Source organism: Armigeres subalbatus, chromosome 2, assembly GCF_024139115.2.
Source record: "Armigeres subalbatus isolate Guangzhou_Male chromosome 2, GZ_Asu_2, whole genome shotgun sequence".
In the NCBI taxonomy this organism is placed as follows: Eukaryota; Metazoa; Arthropoda; class Insecta; order Diptera; family Culicidae; genus Armigeres; species Armigeres subalbatus.
In genome coordinates, this window is record NC_085140.1 from 417758009 (window position 1) to 417775966 (window position 17958).

Below are 17958 nucleotides of genomic sequence, written 5' to 3' on the forward strand. Positions count from 1 at the left end.
TTCCTCCGGAAGTTCCTCCAGGAATTCCTCCGGAAGTTCCCCCAGGAATTCCTCCGGAAGTTCCTCCAGGAATTCCTCCGGAAGTTCCTCCAGGAATTCCTCCGGAAGTTCCTCCAGGAATTCCTCCGGAAGTTCCTCCAGGAATTCCTCCGGAAGTTCCTCCAGGAATTCCTCCGGAAGTTCCTCCAGGAATTCCTCCGGAAGTTCCTCCAGGAATTCCTCCGGAAGTTCCTCCAGGAATTCCTCCGGAAGTTCCTCCAGAAATTCTTCCGGAATTTCCTCCAGAAATTCTTCCGGAATTTCCTCCAGGAATTCCTCCGGAAGTTCCTCCAGGAATTCCTCCGGAAGTTCTTCCAGGAATTCCTTCGAAAGTTCCTCCAGTAATTCCTTCAGAAGTTCCTCCAGGAATTCCTCCGAAAGTTCATCCAGCAATTCCTCTGGAAGTTTCTCCAGCAATTCTTCCGGAAGGTCCTCCAGCAATTCTTCAGGAAGTTCCTCCAGGAATTCCTCCGAAAGTTCCTCCAGGAATTCCTTTTGAAGTTCCTCCGGAGGTCCCTCGAGGAATTCTTCCGTAAGTCCTGGATGAGGAATTCCTCCGGAAGTCCTGGATGAGGAATTCCTCCGAAAAGTTCATCCAGCAATTCCTCCGGAAGTTCCTCCAGCAATTCTTCCGGAAGTTCCTCCGGGAATCCCTCCGGGAGTTCCTCCGGGAATCCCTCCGGGAGTTCCTCCGGGAATCCCTCCGGGAGTTCCTCCGGGAATCCCTCCGGGAGTTCCTCCGGGAATCCCTCCGGGAGTTCTTCCGGGAATTCCTCCGGAAGTTTCTCCAGGAATTCCTCCGGAAGTTCCTCCAGGAATTCCTCCGGAAGTTCCTCCAGTAATTCCTTCAGAAGTTCCTCCAGGAATTCCTCCGAAAGTTCATCCAGCAATTCCTCTGGAAGTTTCTCCAGCAATTCTTCCGGAAGGTCCTCCAGCAATTCTTCAGGAAGTTCCTCCAGGAATTCCTCCGAAAGTTCCTCCAGGAATTCCTTTTGAAGTTCCTCCGGAGGTCCCTCGAGGAATTCTTCCGTAAGTCCTGGATGAGGAATTCCTCCGGAAGTCCTGGATGAGGAATTCCTCCGAAAAGTTCATCCAGCAATTCCTCCGGAAGTTCCTCCAGCAATTCTTCCGGAAGTTCCTCCGAAATCCCTCCGGGAGTTCCTCCGGGAATCCCTCCGGGAATCCCTCCGGGAGTTCCTCCGGGAGTTCCTCCGGGAGTTCCTCCGGGAATCCCTCCGGGAGTTCCTCCGGGAATCCCTCCGGGAGTTCCTCCGGGAATCTCTCCGGGAGTTCCTCAGGAATCCCTCCGGGAGTTCCCCCGGGAATCCCTCCGGGAGTTCCTCCGGGAAGCCCTCCCGGAGTTCCTCCGGGAATCCCTCCGGGAGTTCCTCCGGGAATCCCTCCGGGAGTTCCTCCGGGAATCCCTCCGGGAGTTCCTCCGGGAATCCCTCCGGGAGTTCCTCCGGGAATCCCTCCGGGAGTTCCTCCGGGAATCCCTCCGGGAGTTCCTCCGGGAATCCCTCCGGGAGTTCCTCCGGGAATCCCTCCGGGAGTTCCTCCGGGAATCCCTCCGGGAGTTCCTCCGGGAATCCCTCCGGGAGTTCCTCAGGGAATCCCTCTGGGAGTTCCTCCGGGAATCCCTCTGGGAGTTCCTCCGGGAATCCTCCGGGAGTTCCTCAGGAATCCTCCGGGAGTTCCTCCGGGAATCCTCCGGGAGTTCCTCAGGAATCCCTCCGGGAGTTCCTCAGGAATCCCTCAGGAGTTCCTCCGGGAATCCCTCCGGGAGTTCCTCCAGGAATCCCTCCAGGGAGTTCCTCAGGAATCCTCCGGGAGTTCCTCCGGGAATCCCTCCGGGAGTTCCTCCGGGAATCCCTCAGGAGTTCCTCAGGAATTCCTCCGGGAGTTCCTCCGGGAATTCCGCCGGGAGTTCCTCCGGGAATTCCGCCGGGAGTTCCTCCGGGAATTCCGCCGGGAGTTCCTCCGGGAATCCCGCCGGGTGTTCCTCCGGGAATCACGCCGGGTGTTCCTCCGGGAATCTCGCTGGGAGTTCCTCCGGGAATTCCGCCGGGTGTTCCTCCGGGAATCCCGCTGGGAGTTCCTCCGGGAATTCCTCCGGGAATCGGAGTTCCTCCGGAATCCTCCGGGAGTTCCTCCGGGAATCCCTCAGGAGTTCCTCAGGAATCCTCCGGGAGTTCCTCCGGGAATCCCTCCGGGAGTTCCTCCAGGAATCCTCAGGGAGTTCCTCAGGAATCCCTCCGGGAGTTCCTCCGGGAATCCTCCGGGAGTTCCTCCGGGAATCCCTCCGGGAGTTCCTCCGGGAATCCCTCCAGGAGTTCCTCCGGGAATCCCTCCGGGAGTTCCTCCGGGAATCCCTCCGGGAGTTCCTCCGGGAATCCCTCCGGGAGTTCCTCCGGGAATCCCTCCGGGAGTTCCTCCAGGAATCCCTACGGGAGTTCCTCAGGAATCCCTCCAGGAGTTCCTCCGGGAATCCTCCGGGAGTTCCTCCAGAATCCCTCAGGAGTTCCTCAGGAATCCTCAGGAATCCCTCCGGAGTTCCTCCGGAATCCCTCGGAGTTCCTCCGGGAATCCCTCCGGGAGTTCCTCCGGGAATCCCTCCGCGAGTTCCTCCGGGAATCCCTCCGGGAGTTCCTCCGGGAATCCCTCCGGGAGTTCCTCCGGGAATCCCTCCGGGAGGTCCTCCGGGGATCCCGCCGGGAGTCCCTCCGGGAGTTCCCCCGGGAATCCCTCAGGAGTTCCTCCAGGAATCCCTCCGGGAGTTCCTCAGGAATCCTCGGGAGTTCCTCCGGGAATCCCTCCGGGAGTTCCTCCGGGAATCCCTCCGGGAGTTCCTCCGGGAATCCCTCCGGGAGTTCCTCCGGGAATCCCTCCGGGAGTTCCTCCGGGAATCCCTCCGGGAGTTCCTCCGGGAATCCCTCCGGGAGTTCCTCCGGGAATCCCTCCGGGAGTTCCTCCGGGAGTTCCTCCGGGAATCCCTCCGGGAGTTCCTCCGGGAATCCCTCCGGGAGTTCCTCCGGGAGTTCCTCCGGGAATCCCTCCGGGAGTTCCTCCGGGAATCCCTCCGGGAGTTCCTCCGGGAATCCCTCCGGGAGTTCCTCCGGGAATCCCTCCGGGAGTTCCTCCGGGAATCTCTCCGGGAGTTTTATCAGGAATTCCTCCGGAAGCTTCTTTAGAAAGTCCTTCAGGAATTCCACCGGATGTTCTTTCCGAAACATCCCTCCGAAAATGCCTTCAAGGATTTCTCCTGAAAATTTTCCAGGAATTCATCCTGGATTCCATTCACGAATTCCCTGAAGCTGCTCCATAAATTCCTCCTGGAATTCCTCTCATAGATCATCCTGAATTTTCTCCAGGAATTCCTCCTGAAAATCTTTCAAGAATTTATCTTGTAGCTCGTCAGGACTCCAGGAATTCATCCTCCAAGAACTCCATCGGGGATTTCTGAAGGATCTCCAGAAAAATTATTAGAAGAACTCCAGCTGAAGTTCAAACAGAAGTTCTTCCTGAAGTTTCTTTAAATTTTACAGTAATTCATACTGAAGTTCCTCCGGATTTTTTTTTAGGTTTCTTCAGCTTCTAGAATGAGTTATTGACAAACTACTAAATGATCGAACGCAAATTACTAAATTATCGATAACATCCTTGTCCACCAGGAATTCTTGTGAGAATTCTCGCTTAACTTTTCAAAAGGACCTAAGTAACACTTTTTTCATGAATTAATTTGAATAGCGCAATCAACAGAAGAACATGAAAGCTTTTGATTGCAGTACTCAAACTAAATCATGAAAAAAATGTTACTTAGGTCCTTTTGAAAAGTTAAGCGAGAATTCCTCCAGAAACTTCTGCAGGAATTCTTTAGGAACTCCAACGGGAATTCCTGGAGGAACTTCAGCAGGAATTCATGGAAGAATTCTGGCAGCAATTCCTGAAAGAACTCTTGTAGGATCTTCCGTATAAATTCTTGCAGGATTTCATACAGGAATTCCTCCTTAAGTTCTTCAAGGATTTCCTTCTGATGTTTTTTCAGTAATTTATCCTGGAGTTTCTCCAGGAATTCCTTTTAAAGCTTCTCCAGAATTTTCTCCTGAAGAAACCTTCTAAAGGAACTCTTGGAATATTGAGAATTCTTCGTGGGCGTCTGGGAAAATTGTTCTTCGGATTCCGAGAGAATACCACTTGTAAATTCATTGAAATTCGTCCTTTAAAAAATCCTGAAGGAATGCTTCAAAAATTCATAGATGCATCTTATCATAATTTTTGGAGAACTTCTATCGGAATTTCTAGAGGAATGCTACTAATAACCCTACCAGATTTCTTCCGGAATTCCTTGCGGAATCTTTCCAAAATTCGTGAAAGAATTCCACCGAAATTCTCAAAAATTTCTATAGCAATTCCTTCAAAATGTCCGGAGAAATTCTTCCTAAATTTCAGGCAAAATCTCTTCTAAAAAACTGGGGGGAGAATTCCCGAAGTTTCCCTTCAGGAATTCCGTACGAATTCTTCCAGGATTTCCAGAAGGATTCAGTCTGCACTTTGCTAGGATTCCTCCAGAGATTTTGAAAGATCCTCTCCATGAACTCCAAAAAGATTTCTCATTGATTTCTAGAGCTGCGTCAGATTAACTGGAAGAATCATTCCCATTGGTTTCTGGTGGGATTTTTTCAGGAATCCCAGAATAATTCCTACAAGAATTTCGTCAGATATTTAAAGACAATTACTCCTGGAATGATTCTTTTTAGTTTAAGTACATTTCTATAGGAATTCTAAGTGAGTATTGTTTTCACAATGAATTATGGAAAACAAAATTCCTAGAATTTCTAGAAAATATCTCAAGTGTTCGAAAGGATTTCGTTTGGAGCTCTGATGGGAGAATTTATTTTTGAGTTTTGGTAATTATTTTCAGGAATTTCAAGATAAATCCTTCATGATGACATATCCTCCACGAATTCGAAATGAATTCCCAGGAATTAATTCCCCAGCATCTTTAAAAGAGTTGCTTCAGATGTTCCGAGAGAATTCCTTAATAAATTTCAAGAGTATGATTTTCTTCCCAGAAACTGAGAGAAATATTTCAGGAATTTCCAGATAACTGATCGTAGAATCGTTCAAAAATTTCTCTAGAAAATTGGAAGTATTTCTCCAGGATTCCCGGTAGGAATTTCGGGTAGTTTCTCAATCCGTACTGCTGAAATCAATGCCCCTAGAATTCGAAGAATTTCTTAATGCCCCTAGATTTTGAAAAAAAAAACATCAGAATATCTTACCTTCATACATAATTTTGAAAAATTACAACAAGAACTCCAACAGTTTTAACAATTCTTTCACCAAATATTAATTTTCAAAAATTTCGATATGGGTACCTATGCTGCCGTGAATCGTATATTTGTCCCATATGAATAGGAAACCCAGCAGAGATGGGACTGATATGCGATTCACGGCAGTATGTATGTATGTAAATAGTACCAACATTTTGCAAAACAATCACCATACTGTCTCACGAGAAACTTCCAACAACATTTTCTGACAAATGATAAACGTTTTATTGTAAAAACATAACTAATTATGTATAAAATAAAACTGATACTCCACTCTTTATCAGCTAACGGGTAATATTTTTCATCACGTCACCAGTCTGGACTCTCATGCCTGGACGATCGTTACCCACATACCAGCTTGTAATTGCCTTCTTCGGTGCTAAAATGGTTTAAATTCCGTCTGCCGAATTCGTCGGCCTTTTTTAATAGGATACTCCGCTGGGATATTAAGGCGCCAGATGAAATGCCGCGAGATGCATCAGTGGTTGTCCTGCTTCTCTTTCCGCTTTCCTTGGATGATAATGTGTTCCGACAGTTTCACTGAGACTTCGTTCTGTTCGAGTTGGTAAACGTCGAGGTTTATCTGGAACTTTTCGTCGATCCGATGTCCTGTGGAGCAGCGATGCAAACATTGCGCCATAGACGATTATACTTCGGGAGTCTGAAATATACTGCATTGCTGATTGCGCCTGATGATTCTGCTCCGGAATCGCTGGTCCAGAACCCGGGATTGGCACAGCGAAGTTTACCAGTGGACATCCCACCAGCTGCAGAACACAATAGCAATGTGTTTCAATCGAAACAAAACACAGATAAGGATACTTTTACACATTTTAAAATAGACTTTTAAATTCTTTCCGGGGAATCCAAATCAATCTCTATGAAAATGATAACAAAAAAAAAAGGAAAAGTCATCGTTCATTATTTATGATTTTATCATTCTCACACACATACATTCTCATTATCGTGAAGAGCGAAAAGTGGCTGCGTACTTAATACGAGTTTGAAGCTTACCGTTCGAAGTATTAACTTTAACACCGGATTTTATTTAATTCGTATTAAATCGAGTATTATCCTCGTTGGTGCTTACCGCCATTAGAGAACAGCTGCGAGGCGGCAATGTCCCAGTGGGGGATGTGTGTCAATAAGGAGAAGAAGATGGTGTCGTCGATTTTGGTTCTGGTTTTCAAATCACTACAGAAAAGAAACGATTCTTTCACAAGTTTAAATTCTAAGTAAACAAACTAATTGTTATTTGTATAATAAAATAAAAACAACCGTGCTTATGATAGTCAAACCACAAAAAGAGTGAATTTGTAACAAATGGCTCACGGCCCCCTTGATACGGTCTCGACACTATCCCCCGCCCCTAATGGGTCAGGGGAACATTGTTCTAGATTCTAGATTAACAGTTCAATTCTGCCATACGGCTTCGCACAAGCATTTAATGGGGTTACGGCAGATATTTCCGTTCGTCAGTTCATTTGTTGTAACTCCTCTCCAAGTCATAAAAACCTAGGAAATCACAATGTTATACATATGAAGCTCAACTTGTGCCAGCACAATCGAATGATTCGAAATTTGCGATTCAGTTGAGTGAAACATCAGAAAAGTTTAGGGGGACCATCATCTCCTACCAATTGACTAACAGATATTGTAGCGTACCAAACATCGAGATGGGGTGACACTGGCTAAAAAATATGTTCACCCTCTTTAATACTCTCTCCGTATAATGGTACATGGATAGATGAGTACAGGTTTGCCTTTTCCGGACAAAATCACATCAAGGGGCCTATTGTTATGCTGTTATTGAATTTAACACACCGGAACAAGTGCGGGAAGCATCGGAAAGACATTTTCCACCATATTCAGGAATTAAATCATGATATAGTTGTTAATACTCTCCGGGGTACTCAATTAAAGCTAAATTATAACAGATCACAAATAGGATTAAGGCACCTTTCCAGTTGAAGTACATCTGTTTATTTTGTTTACGATGTTGTCATCAAAGTCGGATTGGTGAACTTTAAAGCCATCGTGCCACATGCATGAAAGATAAAAATGGCCAAATCAGCAGGAGTGCAGCTAATAAAAGCGATACCTGTTGGAAGTAATGGGTTACTTACTGTTCCTGGTATCAACGTAATAATTGAATCTCTTCATTCTGACGATTTTCACTTTTATTCAAATAGGAGGAACTACACTGCCGTTCTACGCACGCTTGTACCAAATTTTAAAAAAGACTGTTGAGAAAATAACATTTGAAATTAAATTCTAAATTTTCATTTCATTGCTGACGTCCCACCGATACAAAATTTTAAAATATTACGCCACAGGGTTACTCAGCAAACTTAATTTCATTAAAGTCATTCTAATGTTTCACCCACAAAAAGAATTGGCTACCATGATTATGAAAATAGTTTGGCGGGACAGTAATGCCGAGAAATATGGCTCTTGTTTGGTGGTTTCTACGCATACCAGTCCCGCTCACTGCATGATATCGTAAATGACTACTATGTATGTCAATCGCAGTAGTCATTTACAATATCATGCAGTGAGCGGGACTGGTATGCGTAGAAACCACCAAACAAGAGCTGTATTTCTCGGCATAACTGTCCCGCCAAACTATTTTCATAATCATGGTAGTATTTTTTTTTTGTGGTTGCATAGGGCAGAGCATTAGTGATTAATCATAGATTTAATCATGATTAATGAATAATGGGTTATTTAATCATTATTCATTAATCATAATCATACAAAAAATACGATTCAATCATTAATCATCAATCGTTAATCATACATTTTTACATTTAATCATTAATCACTAATCATATTCATGATTGTTTTGAGTTTATTCATTAATCACCAATTTCAATCATTGCATTCATCGCTTTTATTCATCAATCTTTAATCATAATCATACATTTTTTATACCTTTTAATAACACAAATTGGTGGACAGGTTACTTGAGTATTGATCACTATGCAAATCATTGAATTTGATTATTCATAATCGTTAATCATTATTCATATCGATCGTTAATCATTAATCATACACATATTGTGTCGACATTTAATCACGATCGGTAATCGTTAATCATACTTCAAACGTTTTATTCATTAATCATAATCGTTAATCATTTTCGAAAATTTATTTATTCGTTAATCATAATCATTAATCATTGTCAAAAATGAATAAATCATTAATCATAATCTTTAATCATAGAGTTGAATGATTTAATCATAACAAATTTAACCATTCATCGAAAGCTTCATTCATTTATGCTCTGGCATAGGGACAGTATGCTAGACGAGTTTTCGCGTCCGAAGGTCCCGGTTTCATCGAAATCGGATCATTCTACGCAAAGTTATGCTGATTTGAACTTCGACAAAAAATTTCCTATCTTAGAAAGAAACTGAGAAACAATCCATGCTCTTTAGTCCTTCGTCCAGTGAAAAAGAAAAAATGGGATTTTATTGCAATTACATGAAGAACAGGAACAGCAATTTCGTATATACCCAGTTTTGTACATATTCTGGTAGGTTATTATACAGAATTCTGAAAAAATCCTACATTGTTTATGCTGTTATTGAGTTTTTGAGAAGAGAAACAGTCAAAATAAGAACGAGAAATTGCGAAATTGTTGTACATTTGGGAATATTGTCGTTTATATTACCAACACATTCTAAACACACAGTGTCACCTGAGAAATAACCCTGTTCAGTTCCCTGTTCCCTGTTCCCACACGATATCCTTCCGTACCATATTAAGCCCGCATAATATCACATCATGACAAAAGAATAGGCCCGACATGACAGTTAACGATGAGTGGAACGTGTGTTTTCACCAACACTTCCTACTCGACTTCCTCCGATAATCGTATCCCGGAGTCAGATCTGGGCTTTTCACTCACCATCAGCAACCATGTTACGTAAAAGGAAGAGCCTACTTGGGCTGCCTTTTTCTTCCTACATCGCAATATGTACACTGGTAACCGTGGAAACTGTGGCACCACAAGGGAAGTAGAGAAACAAAGCATGATCCTTGTTGAATAGCGTCGAGGACGGCGGGCAACTTGAAAAGAATGATGCTACCATGAACGGAACAAAGCGACTGTAAAGTTCATGCAACCAAAAGTATCTTCATCAAGTGCGGAAGGCTATTCTTGCTGCTAATTGCTTCCTGAGCATGTTATCAGGAGCTGGTGTGGTGCGCAGGATTCAGCACCGCTGTATTGTCCCTAGCCAGGAAACGATTTTTAGAATTTTAATAAAGTCGTGTCACTTACCATTGCACTATTGCCTCATGGGTGAAAAAACTAGGGTGTTCTTAGATTGACGAGAATAAGTAAATAAACCTACCGTATGCATAATGATTACACCATTACGTGGGATTAAAAAAATATCACATGAAGAACTAAATGTTGTTTAAAAGTCAAATATGGTTCAACTCATCATGTTATACACTACACAAAGGAATTACTAAACCAAATAAAAAAAAAGTTCTAGGAAGTAGACAGTGACACCTGCATGGCTTGCTATTTTTACTATACAGAAATGAAACTCAACTTTTACATATTGTAAATTACAATTTTAGTGCATTGAAACATCCTAACCTACTCACCTTCCGGTGTGTAATTTCGCAAAATTCTAACAAGGGATCTATCCAGCAGAGAGTTGTTCAACGTTTGTCATCCCTCATCATCACATTTAACTCGAAGAGCAAGGGGTGAAGTTTGTTATTATTAAACGACACAAAGGATAATTACGGTGAATAGCGAGTGGCGAACTTTCACATGCTTTGGCAAACGCAAGGAGCAGCAATGCTATAGCAGGTCAGCTTGCTAACATCAACAACGGGATTGCTTTGATTGTCAAGTGTCTGTCTCCGCTCACACTTCTATCATCGTAGGAAGCCAAGGCTCTGTGGGAAATCTGGCGTTCTCCGAGGGGTACAAAATGTTCCAAACTAAATTAAGTACGTGACGCTTGATGGTCGGTGTTCAGGCTCTTGAAACGCTGGAATCATTATTGCTATTATTATTGGCAATCAGTTCTCCATTGCTGCGCAACGAATGCTAGGGGAAGGGGGCATCGGTGGCTGGCCCTGGCGACGAGATTTATAGATCTACGCCGGTGATATGGCGCATATTGGCTGCGATGCCCGATGTAGATTGTAGAAGAATGGGTGAGACCTGAGTACATCAAATGCCGTTGAATTGTGAAATTGATTTGATTTATTAGTGCTACTGGTCTTGCAGTTGTGGTCCTATTGTGATCCCGCGCAGATGATGAAGGGAGTAAAAAGCACGTATAAATATTGTTATTAAATTTAGATACGATCAATAGGAGCGTGATTATAGCTGTCGTTTAATTTGGTATTTAAAAAGGGGTTGTTGGAAGTTTGAGATTCTCGATAACAAGTTATGCATTTTCAGAAGCATATGATAAAAAATTAAAGCACATATAGGTAACTATGTTTTCATTTAATAAGAATATAGGGGAACGGTTCGGCACTTCATCCCATAGCTCCTATTCCCATCCCATCAAAAACAAAGCAATGAAAAGTGTAGCACAGTGTAGTGAATACGCTAATAATGTGAATAAAAATGGTCATAGGTATTATAAAACCTGTGCGTTCCATGCCAAGAATACTAAGTTCTCATACATGGTCAGTAAAACGAGCAACTCATCGTTTCTATGGTTATAATTATGTTTTTTGATTGATGAAAAATCGCGGTAAGCTATGATTTGCCGACATAGCTTGAGTTCAGTTTTATGAACATTATTTTGGCAGATGGACTGAAAAACAATTTTGGTCCTCAAAATTTTCAAGAATTTCAGGAAATACTGAAATCGCTCCAGTATTGATCACCACATGGCGCAGCACAAGCTCCCAGAAGAGTGGGTAAGGTATACTAATAGCATTTGGGTAATTTTAAATTCAAGAGAAAAAAAAATGTGATTGAAATTGGTTGGTTATACTTATAATAATTGTGAATTGCATGCATGGTGTGGTAGTAGCGGCTTGTATTAAAATAATAGTCGAAGATATTGAATGAAAATGAAAGCATGAATTATTTGAATGAGATTTGAATTTCCAAATCGAAGCAATCGGCGTTCGAGTACCTAGTAGGCGCCCATTAGCACACGAATATGAACTCGATTGACAAAACGAAACAAAGAAAGAGAAGAGACGATGCTAATCCGAATATTAGGTACATCACTAGAGCTACTCGTTCTGTCAGAAGATACTCGTGAGTACACAGCCCATGATAATTCAGATATTCGACGGATGTCCTAATGATATTCGCTCGGCCACGACACATGGCATATCCAGAGCGAAAGGACTCTGTGGATCATCAAATGACTGGAACAAGGAGTCTCTTGCATAAATATAAACCAGAGCGAGAGGTCTCCTGAACTGAAACGTTACTAAAAGAAGGTTGTATCTCTGAGCGGTGTTTAAGCGAAAATCTTACGAAAGGTATCGATGAATATCAAATAGTGGTAATTCAAGAGAACGACAAATCGATATTACACTTAAAAAATACTGCGAAATTTGATATGAATTTCATTTATGATGTGAAATGATTCACTTACGCAACAGATGCTTGTCACATCTGATTTGAGTGAAAAATATCATAATTGTAAATTCAATCAACAGAACAGAATATACAATAAATATACAATTATATGCACCGGTGTTGAACTTAATCTGGAATTAAAAAAACACCTAAACAAAGAATTTAAAAACTTAGGATCTGTCTCATTTGGAGAATTAAAATTAAAAGTGACAGTTCGAAAATTAGCAAATAACCCGGTCATAAGAATGGCTGGTGCTACCCAGCAATTCCAATAAGACATCGATGCAAAATGATTCGATATCTGTCAAAAGTAATCTTGCTCTGTGAGCAGGGTTATTCGATAATTATTGAAATGTCACTTTTAAGTTTAATTTCAGTTTAATTATCCAAATGAGACAGACCCTTAAAGGTGCAGCCCAATCGGGTTGTACGCAAAGGTGACGTTGAACTACCTAGCTGTATGCAGTGTACAGGACTTCGACTTTTCTGTTCGATGAGACCAAAGCAAGCGTTTTTCAAGCCCAAGGTGAATCTGTTTTCGTTGTTTACAGGGTCCGGCAATTGAACTGCTACATAAGTGATTAAAAGTAATATAATACAAAATACGTAGTGGGAATTAGTTCTACAAAACATCGTCGAACCGTGAGCTCGTCATTATTTTGATATATTTTGGTCTTACGACAGGATTAGACGCCGGCTCAAAAAGTGAAGAAACCCTAGCTAAGTGGTTTTCAGGGGTCATTTCGAGCTAAGAGCGGCCAGCGAGTTCCCCGGACATAAATCCTATGAATTTCACTGTCAGGAGTATGTTGGAGGCCGCAGCTGCTCTATAACATCATGTTTTTTTTTGCAAGTCCTGTGGCTAAATCTGTCGACCTGTGGTAAAATAATACAAGAGTAGCCGCGGGACTCGTACGATGAGTGGTCCAGCTCAAGGACAAAAAAGATGAACTTTACCCATGAACTTTCAAAAAGTGATATGTTTTCTTGTGAAATCGAATAAAATTTAAGTGAAATATTTTTGTTTTGATCAATTTATCTGTATTATGTGGTCCTGAGATTAAGTGAGCATTAGGATATAAATGATAAAAATGAAATTTTCAAATAATCGTGGATGAACAACACTCTCAAGCGATCACATATCCAAATTATAAATTGATAAAAACTCTCTAGAGAGAAAGAATCGTTCGATAATTGCATCTCGATTCGAAGCATTGGTAAATGCTACTTTTCAACTTATTTTCCTACATAACATCACAACACAATGCCAGACATCCGATCGAACTGCATTGTTGACATTAAATTGGTATTAGTTAGGTTTACATTTTAATGACAATTTTGTGTTTATTATCATCCGATTCCAAAATTTTTAAAGTTATCGCCTACTTTTCACACCTGAAAAATTGTTAAATGATATTTCCAATAATTATCGTATGACAACCCTGACTGATAGTGTACCGCTGCAACCATCATCGACGCAAACTGGAACAGGGACTGAGCACCCGCCACTACGTCAGTTTAAACCCCCGGTGGCTCTTAACAGAAAAGCCCATCGTGAAAGCTGGGCTGTCAGCAGACCCATCTGTATAAGGATGCCATAAACAGATCGGACTGTCTTGCAGTTAACGGCAGCCTAGGAATCAGCAAAAAACGAGCCGGATAAAGTTTCCCAGAGCACATCCACTGCAGCAGCAAAGAAGATTCCGAGTGCCTCTACTGGCACCAATAGACGTAAGCGATAAGCTGCTGACAACCGCCTTCAAACTTTCGAGAGAAAACACGCGTGTAAGTTAGCAGAAATTTGCACCAGCTAAAAGCCCTGTAAGTTGCATTAATTCGACGTCTATGCTGGCTTGAAGTCTCCAGTTAGCCTTGCGAACAAAGACGCAGAATCCGGGGATAGCGCTATCGATTCTCGATCCGATCTACACACCCTAGGCATAATGTATCCATTGTATTTGCCACACAATATGCATACTAATGCAATGGCCGGTCTAGAAAGCTTTCAATTAATAACTAAAGAAATTCTAATAAATTACAAAGTTGAAAAGAAGGCCAAGTTCCAGTTGGAATGTAGTGCTTTTGAAGAAGAAGTCAACGATGCACTTATGACTGACTGATACATCGAAACCGATTGCTAAACTGTTAGCAAGTTTTCAATAGTAAATAATCATACATAAATATTGTAGCACACTGAAGTCGGTTTTTACGCGGAGGGTAAGCCGCGTAAATCAAAACAACGTAAAAAACCGCATAAATTCCAAAATATGTCTGAATGAACCGCGTAAATCCCGAAATTCAAGTGAAAAAAATATCACATAAAAAGCTAATCGTGTAAAAAACGGCTTCAGTGTACATTGGGTATGAAGCGTTGACTCTTCCTTGATCGAATAGTCTAAGAAAATTGAAAATCCATCGAGGAACGGCTGAGATATTAACGATAAAAGTCTATCATATTTTCGTGACGTTTTTCGATTTTTTGCAATCGTAAAGTGTACCCCAATATAGAAAAGACAGACGTAGTTCTACGTAAAAAAAAAAATATTTGCTATTATAAATAAATTGTTGTACCGTCTGATTTGAATTAAAATTATATATTCATTTCATTTAATTTATTTAGTCTACATCTAAACAGATAACACTGAATCAACAATTTGATGCCACAATACACGGTTCGAGGCCGCATCTCTCCATCCTCGAATACGTCCCTCGCTCGCCAAGTCGTTTTGCACCTGGTCTGCCCATCTCACTCGTGCGCTCCACGCCGTCTTGTACCTGCCGGATCGGAAGCGAACACTATCTTTGCAGAGTTGCTGTCCGGCATTCTTGCAACATGCCCTGCCCCTAAAAACCTTCCGGCTTTAGCTATCTTCTGAATACTGGGTTCGCCGTAGAGCTGGGCGAGCTCGTGGTTCATTCTTCGCCGCCACACACCGTCTTCTTGCACACCGCCAAAGATGGTCCTGAGCACCCGTCTCTCGAATACTCCGAGTGCTTGCAAGTCCTCCTCGAGCATTGTCCATGTTTCATGTCCGTAGAGGACAACCGGTCGTATTAGCGTCTTGTACATGACACATTTGGTGCGGTGGCGAATCGTTTTTGACCGCAGTTTCTTCTGGAACCCGTAGTAGGCCCGACTTCCACAGATGATGCGCCTTCGTATTTCACGACTAACATTGTTATTAGCCGTTAGCAAGGATCCGAGGTAGACGAACTCCTCGACCACCTCGAAGGTATCCCCGTCTACCGCAACACTGCTTCCCAGGCGGGCCCTGTCGTGCTCGATTCCGCTCACAAGCATGTACTTTGTCTTTGACGCATTCACCACCAGTCCAACTTTTGTTGCTTAACGATTCAGGCGGGTGTACAGTTCTGCCACCTTTGCAAATGTTCGGCCGACAATGTCGCGAAACAAATAAATTTACTGGATCTGTTGAAAATCGTACCCCGGCTGTTACACACGGCTCTCCGCATGACACCTTCGAGCGCAATGTTGAACAACAGGCTCGAAAGTCCATCACCTTGTCTTAGTCCCCGGCGCGATTCGAACGAACTGGAGTGTTCGCCCGAAATCTTCACACAGTTTTGCACACCATCCATCGTTGCTTTGATCAATTTGGTAAGCTTCCCAGGGAAGCTGTTCTCGTCCATAATTTTCCATAGCTCTACGCGGTCTATACTGTCGTATGCCGCCTTGAAATCAACGAACAGATGGTGCGTTGGTACCTGCTATTCACGGCATTTTTGAAGGATTTGCCGTACAGTAAAGATCTGGTCCGTTGTCGAGCGGCCGTCAACGAAGCCGGCTTGATAACTTCCCATGAACTCATTCACTAATGGTGACAGACGTCGGAAGATGATCTGGGATATCACTTTGTAGGCGGCATTAAGGATGGTGATCGCTCGAAAGTTCTCACACTCCAGCTTGTCGCCTTTTTTGTAGATGGGGCATATAACCCCTTCCTTCCACTCCTCCGGTAGCTGTTCAGTTTCCCAGATTCTGACTATCAGTTTGTGCAGGCAAGTGGCCAGCTTTTCCGGGCCCATCTTGATGAGTTCAGCTCCGATACCATCCTTACCCGCTGCTTTATTTGGTATTTAGCTGTTGGATGGCATCCTTAACTTCCCTCAAGGTGGGGGCTTCCATCGCCCGCTGAAGTGACGTAGTCATCTCCTCCACTGCCTTGACTTTCACTGCCTGTACTCTCAGCGCCATTTAAATTTTAAATGTCCCTCGTAGTGCTGCTTTCACCTTTCGATCACCACACGTTCGTCCGTCAAGATGCTACCATCCTTATCCCTGCACTTTTCGGCTCGCAGCACGAAGCCTTTGCGGGATGCATTGAGCTTGCGTGTTTCTTGAGAACGGTACAGCTGTTCCATCTCTTGGCACTCCGCTTCTTCCGGACGGTATTTCTTCTCCTGAAAAAAGCTTTCGTCTAAACCGTCGAACCAAAGACTAATTTTCGAACCTTTAAACTTCGAACTTCGAACCGTCGAACTTCGTCCCACATACCCAACGTTGTTCTCCGCTGCGTCGTTAATAGCTGCTTTAACTGTATTCCAGCAGTCCTCAAGAGACAAGTTGAAGAACCGTCCTTTGATCCTCAACCTGCACATTCTTTTATTGATCGGCCAGCACCCTTCCAACAAACCTCCTGCAGCGCTACGATGCCGAATCCACGGTCCTTGAGCACATCGGCGAGTATGCGTGTGCTCCCGATGAAGTTGAGACATTTGCAGTTCCACGAACCGAGTTTCTAATCGCTAGTCCCTTTTCGTCACAGTGGTCTTCGCTGATGGTTCCGGTTCGTACTCTCTTGTTGATTATTTGTTGCGTAAGTTTTTAAAGGCTAGCTTGCAGGGCCTGACACCAAACCCTTTAAATTTCCGGAAGACTATTCCTCCTTATTCCCGGTGGACCATGGTGCACAGTTTAACTTAGAGTCCCTCGCTGGCACTCGGATGATGATCAGCCGCCCCTAACATGGAGAACAGGCGCTGTTGTGAGCCGCTTCTAACATGGAAGACAGACGCTCAGAGAGGAGCAAACCCCCCTTCCCTGTCAGCATACGACCATAGTTCCCACCAGGGTTGGTTACCCGATCTTCCCTAAGGTTGCTCGTATCCCGGCCAGCGCCACGAGGAGGTAGGGATAGGAGTTGCTGGGTAAGAGACTAAGTACCACGAGATGGGGTCTGTTTTATTCCTTCAGGTACCCGAAGTAGCTGTTATTACATCATACCATTAAATCTTCGGCAAACTACCGCAAATTTCTACATTGAAAGAAAACATCGAAATCGAACAATGCAGCAATCCTAAGCGCTAGATGTCCAGTGTTGTAAAATGTCATTTGCATTCGTTTGAATAATTTTCCCAGAACTTTTTCCAGAAGGTAGCTATCGATTCATGATGTATGACGAACTTATAGCGCTTAAATGTGCCTACAACTTTGTCTAACAAGACATTGCTGTAAATATGTTATCTGGGGCGTGGGAGGCAAAATGTCATTCAAATGACATTATGTCAAATGACACGTGACATTTTGGAGAGTTATCACTCTCCAGCCTCAGATTTTATATTTAGAGCAATGTACCCTATATATATAGACCTACTCGAGCGTTATGAGTACATCTAAAATTATGGAGTAAATTTGGCTTCGAAAGAAAGTTATGGACAAATTAGCCAAATGACATGCGGATGACATTTTACAAGCCTGGATGTGTCTTACTCAGTTGCGAAATTTTATAAATGTATTTATAAAGGTTTGAACAAAAAAATTATTTTGAAAATTTGGCACGGGAGGTAAAGATAGTCGGCTAGTGACAAAAAAAATCTATAAAATAATTTCACGACGATCAACGCCCCCGCCATTGATTACAAATGGGCTGACGCTCCGCCATCCGTTGTAGAAATGATCTATCACGCCGGCGCCAGCAATATTTCCTACTGCTATGAAACCGTAACGCGTGTAGAACTGGCACACAAAAGAGCAACATT